Source organism: Frieseomelitta varia, unplaced genomic scaffold, assembly GCF_011392965.1.
Source record: "Frieseomelitta varia isolate USP_RPSP 00005682 unplaced genomic scaffold, Fvar_1.2 scaffold_146, whole genome shotgun sequence".
In the NCBI taxonomy this organism is placed as follows: Eukaryota; Metazoa; Arthropoda; class Insecta; order Hymenoptera; family Apidae; genus Frieseomelitta; species Frieseomelitta varia.
This window is the reverse complement of record NW_025109150.1, coordinates 74,532-82,854: the sequence shown is the minus strand read 5'-3', so window position 1 is coordinate 82,854 and position 8,323 is coordinate 74,532. Positions and strand designations below refer to the sequence as shown.

The 8,323-nt window shown below is 37.0% G+C and overlaps 1 protein-coding gene across 3 annotated transcripts in view; it reads right to left on the bottom strand.

Moving 5' to 3' along the window:
- Window positions 1–8,323, bottom strand: part of LOC122534080 — a 98,917-nt gene that overhangs the window by 89,305 nt on the left and 1,289 nt on the right. Inside the window, exon 1 of one of the 3 annotated variants that reach the window (XM_043664385.1) lies at window positions 4,833–4,899. The exons of 1 other annotated variant lie outside the window; for it this stretch is intronic. The gene's annotated coding sequence lies outside the window, so the exon portion shown is untranslated. Of the gene's footprint in view, window positions 1–4,565; window positions 4,720–4,832; window positions 4,900–8,323 lie in introns of those variants that run through there. One more of the 3 variants, XM_043664403.1, reaches the window with a different exon arrangement.

Here is an 8,323-nt window from a genome sequence, read left to right as displayed (position 1 = left end):
TTCATGTGATTAACAAGTAATAAAAATAAAAGTATAAAAGTAGAATAAGTAATAAAAATAAAAATAAAAATACAAAAGTACATAAAGCAAAGACTGTCTATTTATGCAGTTTTTAGATTTAGGTTAGGTTCAGGTTCATGTGATTTAGGTTTAATTAAAAAAAATAGTAGGAGAGGAAGTTGCAATACGACTGATAACACGTTACAATCGAAACCGAGCGCATTGTAAATTAAAGCAAACAAACACTGTGGCACGATTCGACAAGAAATCTGAACAGCACGATCGCGCTGCATGGGCAACGAAACGGCTCACGATTCAAGAGGATATCGCGTCGATGAATATCATTCATCGTTTCCATTTAACGCACTAACTTTTGCCACTTGCGCGAATGATCCCTCGCATTGGATTGTTCATTCAATCAACGTGTCGATGTGCGCTCGAACCGGAAGCCGTGAAAATGGAAACAACGGCGTTCCGCCGTGGCTGGAGGAGGTGGGCAAATTGATTTTTCGAATTATTAATCACCGGGTTGATGAGTGCTCGCGCAAATGAATACGCCCTGTCCGTCGTTTACCGTCATCGTTTAATAAAATGGCGCGAAACGGCCACGTTCTTTGTCCCGCCACGCCAACTCGCTCCCTCGTGTTAATTAGCACCGTATAAATTCGCTCGGCCAACGTTTCACCGGAATCAGAAGCGGATCACGGGCAGAACAAAAGGCCGACGTTTTTCCAAGGTAGAAAATGCCGGTGAAAATGAAAATTGTTTCCCCAAACCGGTGACCTAATATAAAGACCTAACTGCGACAACGAATTTAGCCAGCCCACGCGACGATTGCGACCATTTAACAAACGATGGTTTCACGAATTTTCTAATTAAGTTATCCGCTCTTCGTGAGTCACGCGCCAAGGTTACGCAAACAAATAAATTAGATTACGAGAATTAGTAAGATTCGCGAAGACGCATCTCTTGCCATTTGCTTCTACGAATGCTGTAAACAGTTGTAAAAATGTAGACGCGCAATCATTCACACATATATATGTTTCCTAAAACAAAGAGCGAAATAAAACTTTTGCGAATAAAAATGTTTGTCAGGATTCGAAAAATATTGAGTTTTTTTTTCTATTAAGAAATAAATTAAGAACACTGTGCTTCCTTTTCAGTAGTATGAAATTTAGTGAAACTTATAACCATAATTGATCAGTATAATAATTCTCATATATGTATATATATATATATATATATATATATATATGTTTTCTAAAACAAAAAGCGAAGTAAAACTTTTACTAATAAAAATCGATGTTTGTTGGAAAATATTGAATTTTTTTCTATTAAGAAATAAATTAAGAACATTGTGCTTCTTTTTCAGTAGTATGAACTTTAGTAGAACTTATAACCATAATTGATCTGTATAATAATTCTCACATATATATATGTATATTTTTTCTAAAACAAAAAGCGAAGTAAAACTTTTGCTAATAAAAATCGATGTTTGTTGGAAAATATTGAAGTTTTTTCTATTAAGAAATAAATTAAGAACACATTGTGCTTCTTTTTCAGTAGTATGAATTTTAGTGAAACTTATCACCATAATTGACCCGACGAGAATTGAATCATTTAAAATACAAAATTTTATTTTATTTTTAAACTGAGATCTATCAGATGAAGCGCAGTGCTTTTGTGAAATTTCAATGATCTATAAGTCATAAATGATAGTTAATAGTAAAGGTGGATAATTAATAATAAAGAATCGCGTGGTTTCCCGAACAGACACTAAATTAGGTTGCTTACATGAATCGTGACAAGATTTTTTTTTTTTCATTATTTTATACGTTCGAACGAATTTCTCTGGAATTTCTCGGAAAATTACGAGCCGTGAAACGATCATCAAATTTTCTTCGGCCACCTCGAACCTGAGTAAGCCGTCCGTTTATCTTCGAGCAAGAGATTAACGACGAATATCACAAGTTTTTATCCCTGCTAGCCCGAAGATTCCAAGAAAAAATTATGGCTTTTAAAGCATCTGTAAGTGTCTGAAATTGAAATATCGCAGAGCTAGAATGTTAATTTCCTTCCTTTTCTTTCTTTTTCTTTTTCGCAAGATGGAATTTAAAAATGTATTCGAAGAGGTGTTTCGTAACATTCGTAAAAGGAGCTTAATATATGGAACTCCTACTTCCGCGCGAAACGACGAAGTTAAAACGAATAAACAGGATGCAAACGCGAGGAACTTGCGGGACTTCGCACGAAAATAGCTTTAATCAACGGGCAATTAAATCGATTTGCGTCACACGATTCCGTGCGGAATTGAATATTCCACGTGCGTCTGAGCCACCGGTAGCTGCCGTCCTACCTGTGACCTGTGCCACGATATATTTTTAATTTAATACTGTTCGTGCGACATCCGACAGTCAACAGTTCTCTGACTTTACGTTTCGTCGAAGATTGCAAGATCTTTTGTCAATGACTTAATTTCCCTTATTTCATGTTACTTACGGAAATTCATATCGTTACGAACGCAACTAAAGAGAAACGGAATCTAGACAGAGTTTCCTAAGTATGAGCTTCTTTTTTTTTTTAAGTTTCTTTCTATATGAGTCCAGTTTTGGAAAGAAATGAGTTAAGGTTAGTTTCAGTTAGAAATGGACTTTTTTTCACACTTGTAATAACAAAATCGATATTCTATGTACAACATCCTCGCAAGTTCTGCAAAAGAAATCTAACTATTATTGCAAGAATGTCCTTTTTGAAAGTGTAGTGATCGATAATTAAAACAACTTTCTAACCGCGTCAATTATTAATTATACACTGTTCAAGACAAACAATTATCGAGAAACAAACAACTGTCTAGACGAGGAGGTTTTGTCTAAATGAAATCCTTAGAAGAGGCAATGATTAAACAGATGAAGAAACTAGGACGGAGAAATTATACATTGGCTGAAAATATGTTGGATTTAAAAGGGATGATCTCTACAAGATTTTAGAGTTCTGGATTTTTATTTGGAAAACGACCAAACTAACTTTGTTAACATTGTGCACAATTTCAAGATCTCTAACGACATTATTGCTTTACCTTCTGTAATTGTTTTGTTATGAATTTTTTTTTTACCATAACTGAAAATATTTCTGAACAAAGTGAATTTCATTTTTAAAATTATTCAATTATTATTTTTATTATTATTTTAAAAAAAGAATACAAATTTGAGAGTTTATTAAAGTATTTAAATTTAAAACTGGTATTGTTCACGTCTCTCTGAATTATTTATTATCGAGGTCCATTTGTAGCTGAAAAAAACCTTTCATTTTTGTTATTTTACAATGTTATTAATTATTATTACGTATAGAATAAAGTTTTAAAATCGTTACTCGAATTTATTGACGTTCGCCAATATTTCTCAGTTAATTCAAACGCGAACCCTCAACGTACGAAAAAATGGACTTTAAAAGAAACAAGAAAAAAAATAGCTCACATTCTAACATAGTATAAAATTGGATATTTCGTATACCATCGCGTGCTCAATTTATCAATGTTGAACAGCCGCGATAATATTAAAGCATTGTTTTACCTGTAAATTCATTTAAACTTCACGTTTCACAGCCGAACCGTGATTTGCGAATGCCACGTACTTTTTTTTTTCAATCAGCTATTGCCTCACTTTAATTACGTGCTCAAATTCGATAACGGAGCTCTCATTGAACCAGAGGGACCGGCGTTACCAACGCGACGATGAACTCTGAAATTTGGAACGAGGAACTCGCAACAACGCGAAGTCATTTCACGAAGAACCCCTTGAAGAACACACACACACACACACACACACATACCACGTCATACCGGGTCTTCACGGGCGACGTGATCGAAGGAAAAAAACCGCGCAACATCCACACGCAGCCGACATACATACCTACAAATTAGGTCGTTATTTCATAACCGAGGGATCGATGGAAACTGTTGAAAGGGATGTTCCCGTTAATCCTGAATTACACACGCCGCGTTCATTTATTGAGAGTTCGGCAACGTACGGGATTAGCTGGCTCGTGACTCTTGAAAAATGCACATTCGCTGATATCATTATTTCATCACGTCTCTCGCGCGTCAGGAATTTCACAGATTTAATTAAAAACGCCGGTGTTCCTCGCGAAAGCGACCATAGTCGCCGCGGAACCCCGTTCGTTTTTGCTCAGAGGTTTGCAAAATTTTTTTCACGTCAAGAAGAGACTGCAGAAATTTGTTGAAATCCAAATCGAGGGAACGAAAGTAACTTAGACAGATAAATCTTTTTTTCTTAAAAGCGAGAAGATCTTGCACGTGTCCTCGGGCTACGTAGATCATCGTAGATCATCGAAACAGCACGTGCGTACAAAATGTACGACACATTTCTCCAGCTCGAACCGAACTATTGCAAAACGAAGTGTTTCGAAGTTTCGCCGGCCGCGAGACAACGAACACAGTTCTTGAAGAGCTGCAGGGTCGAATTCGTGAATTTTACGGAAAGGGGATGGAGAAAAAGGGAGAAGAAGATATTTGGATTCGCGCCCGAGAGCAACAGTTAATACCTTACGTTCGAATGTAACGAGACCTCGATTCAAGAGAGCATGCTCCTCCCTCTCAAGAAGAACTGGATTGCTACGTTCGAAGCAACACCGTGAGAATCGGCGTACAACCGCGCTTTTTCCATCGCACCCAAACCTAACCCAAATGTCAGGCTCAAATTGATTCTCCCGCTGGAAAAAATTCCAATTCCGCGCGATTACTCCCCGTTGTTTCTCCCCTCTCGCGTCATCGAGACGATTATTATTTTTCTCAATAATTTCGCACAGGAACGTACACCACGGAACTGTATACGCTCGACGGAGGACGAGACGGTCGCAGAGGATTGAGCTTCGCGAGACCGAGTAGCTTCCACGTCGGGGCGCGATACGGCGGACAGGGTTGCTCACCGCGTGGATACCAGATGAATACTGAGGCACGTCAACGGGTACTGGGATCCAACCCCCTTCTACGTGTGCCTCTCTCATCCCTCTTCCGGCCCTTCCCTCCCCCTCCCACCTACTCACCGCTCCATCGTCGAACGCGCATCCACCCACGCAACTGTTGCGCCCCCGCCTATTAGCGATCATCCCTTAACATTTTGCAACTGCTTAGCCGCCCTCCCCGGTGGACCTCTGGACCTTCGGGCGCGTGGCCCATGATCCAACCACGTGCGCTCGATCGATCGAGATCTACGTCAAAACGCGCAAGCACGTTCAACAGCTCGATCGGCCGGCTATCTCGCCAGACGAAAATGCGACAACGGATGGATACAATGGGATTAATTATCGGGGACATTAATCATAATTCCTCCGAATCGGGGGGGGGGAGGGGGGGTGTTCCGTGGTACCGATCTATACTGCGGTCGGAGTGTCTCGTCGAACGTGAAAATTTATTCTACACTTTTCATCTCTCCTGTATATCACTTCCACACTTCTACACTTTCCTATGTGTGTATTTTGGCGATTGTAGAATTCACTTTTTTATTTATTCTAAATTTCTATTTAGACTAAATTTAGAGAAAAGTTCATCCCACATTTTCCATTCCCCTCCACACGTATTTTTTGTGGAATAGATTTTTATTTGTTTCTAAGTTTTTTACTTTCCATTTCTCTACGTGTATTTCGACGACGTGCGGAATAAATTTTGATTCTTTTCTAAATTTATTCAAAATTTTTATTTAGACTAAGAGAAATTTAGATTGAGAACAATTTATACTAAGTTTTCATTTAGATTAAGGAAAAGTTACTTGCACGTATTTTTACAATTATAGAATAGATTTTTATTCATTCTAAATGTTCATTTAGAATAGATAAAAATTTATTCTACAATACGTGTATATAGAATGAATTTTTCTTCGCGTTTGATGCGACAAAGTGATTCTGGCCACACTTATATATAGATATTATATATAGTACCACAGAACACAATTTATTCAAAATTTTTATTTAGACTAAGAGAAATTTAGATTGAGAACAATTTATACTAAGTTTTTATTTAGATTAAAGAAAAGTTACTTGCACGTATTTTTACAATTATAGAATAGATTTTTATTCATTCTAAATGTTCATTTAGAATAGATAAAAATTTATTCTACAATACGTGTATATAGAATGAATTTTTCTTCGCGTTTGATGCGACAAAGTGATTCTGGCCACACTTATATATAGATATTATATATAGTACCACAGAACACAATTTATTCAAAATTTTTATTTAGACTAAGAGAAATTTAGATTGAGAACAATTTATACTAAGTTTTTATTTAGATTAAGGAAAAGTTACTTGCACGTATTTTTACAATTATAGAATAGATTTTTATTCATTCTAAATTTTCATTTAGAATAGATAAAAATTTATTCTACAATACGTGTATATAGAATGAATATTTCTTCGCGTTTGATGCGACAAAGTGATTCTGGCCACACTTATATATATAGATCGTACCACAGAACACATTTTTTCTATTCTAAATCTTTTCCAAATTTATTCCAACTTTTCATTTGAAATAAATAGAAATTTATTCTACAATCGTGAAAATACCACGCAGAGTAAAAAAAAATAGTAAAAAAATATTTTCTTCGTGCTCACGAGCCCGAGAAATCTGCCGAGCAATTAAGCCGAAGACAATGTTCACGCTGGTTGGAACGCGTCCTCTTCTGTTTGGCGTTGACAATGCGGCGGGTCTCGCGATGCACAACGCCGCCTCACTTCCTTTATACGATTCGCGTTTGCACGGTTACTTGTCAGGTTGGTAATGAGGAACACGGCGAGGCGTCGCGCATTCTCGCGATGTTTCGTAAAAAAAAAAAAAGGTCAGCTTCCTCATTTTGATATTTCTTTCAATTTATATTGATTTCTAAATGCCCACCAATCTTGCAAATGATGAAATTAATGAAATGCAACAACGATCCTAGTTGAAGCAAACGCATGTTAAGTTAGACACTTTAGGAACATCGATTTTCATCGAGTAATTTTTTATTCTTCAGAATGTTCTGATTCGCAATCGTGTTCAATTCTTTGTCCTGAATTTGTTTCCACATTAAAAAAACACTCTGTTCTTGTGGAGAAATTGTATTTCTCGTCAATAACTATGATACGTAGTATAATAAAAAAAAAAAAGAAAGAAGAAAGAAAATACCGAATGAAGTGAAGAAAATTGGAAAATTTTTTAGACTTGACGAGCGATGTGTTTCGAGTCTGTAACAAATAAAAATCTTTTAAATTTGAATTTTTCTTTAATTCTTTCATCATGAACACCAGAGGAGATATATATGTATATGGCATCTATTGACGTAGTTTGAAGTAATTACATGTTAAAAATAGACTTTAGCCATCAAGACGAGTTCTTTCTATTTTCTCTATTCGACGGCGGAATATTAACGCGACTTAAGAAATTATTGTAATAAAAAACATCTCTCTCAATCTAATTCGGGAAAGATCAGCCACAGATGTAATCTGTTAATCTCTTAAAAATTCAAAGTTAGATGTTTGTTTGAAAGATTAAAGTTTGTTTAAATAAAAAGAAAAACATTCCTTGTCAAAATGTCACAAAGGAATTCGAAAAACAGATTCAATTTCGAAACGGATGGGACTCGGGAAATGATTCGATCAATGTAAACACTTCTGCCGCAGCAGGCTGTCGTAACGAAAGGGTTATGTAATAATGCAAAAATCCCAAAATCTCTCACTCTTCTGCGAAGTTGTCCGCGACGAAATGAATCTCCAGCAGCACGCGCGCACCGATCACGTGACTCCGCGGCGGAGCTCGATGACGACAGTGGAAATCGAGTCCGATGTTGTCCGCGTTGAAACGCTTAACCCAGATTTAACGAGCAACTAAAGTAGAATCCCGAGCTGTCCGCCGCTAAATCCGTGAATGACGTCCAAGCGAAAGTGCTATCTCGGGGAAATGATAATCTCTCGGTCTGGCTGGACATTTGGCTAATTAGCCACCAGCAACTAAATTCACTACTCTTGGAATCGAACACAACCTGTCAGTGGCTGGTCGACGAGCATTTCTTGTCTCAGATTATACAGAGTGTTTCGTAACTTGTGCGTGTCGATTGTACGGCTAAAAATAATGAAAAAAAGTCAGATAAATATATGTCATATCTGTCTTCGTTTATGAGATATAATGAATTTTCTGTTTGAATTACTTTTACAAAAAATGCTCGAAATGACCAGCTTGCATTTGAAGACGAGCATGCACGCGTCTTGTCATTCATCTGGTTACTCTCTCTATCATTCCTGGTGTTTCTCGAATTTGTCGGAAGCCTTGCTCTATTC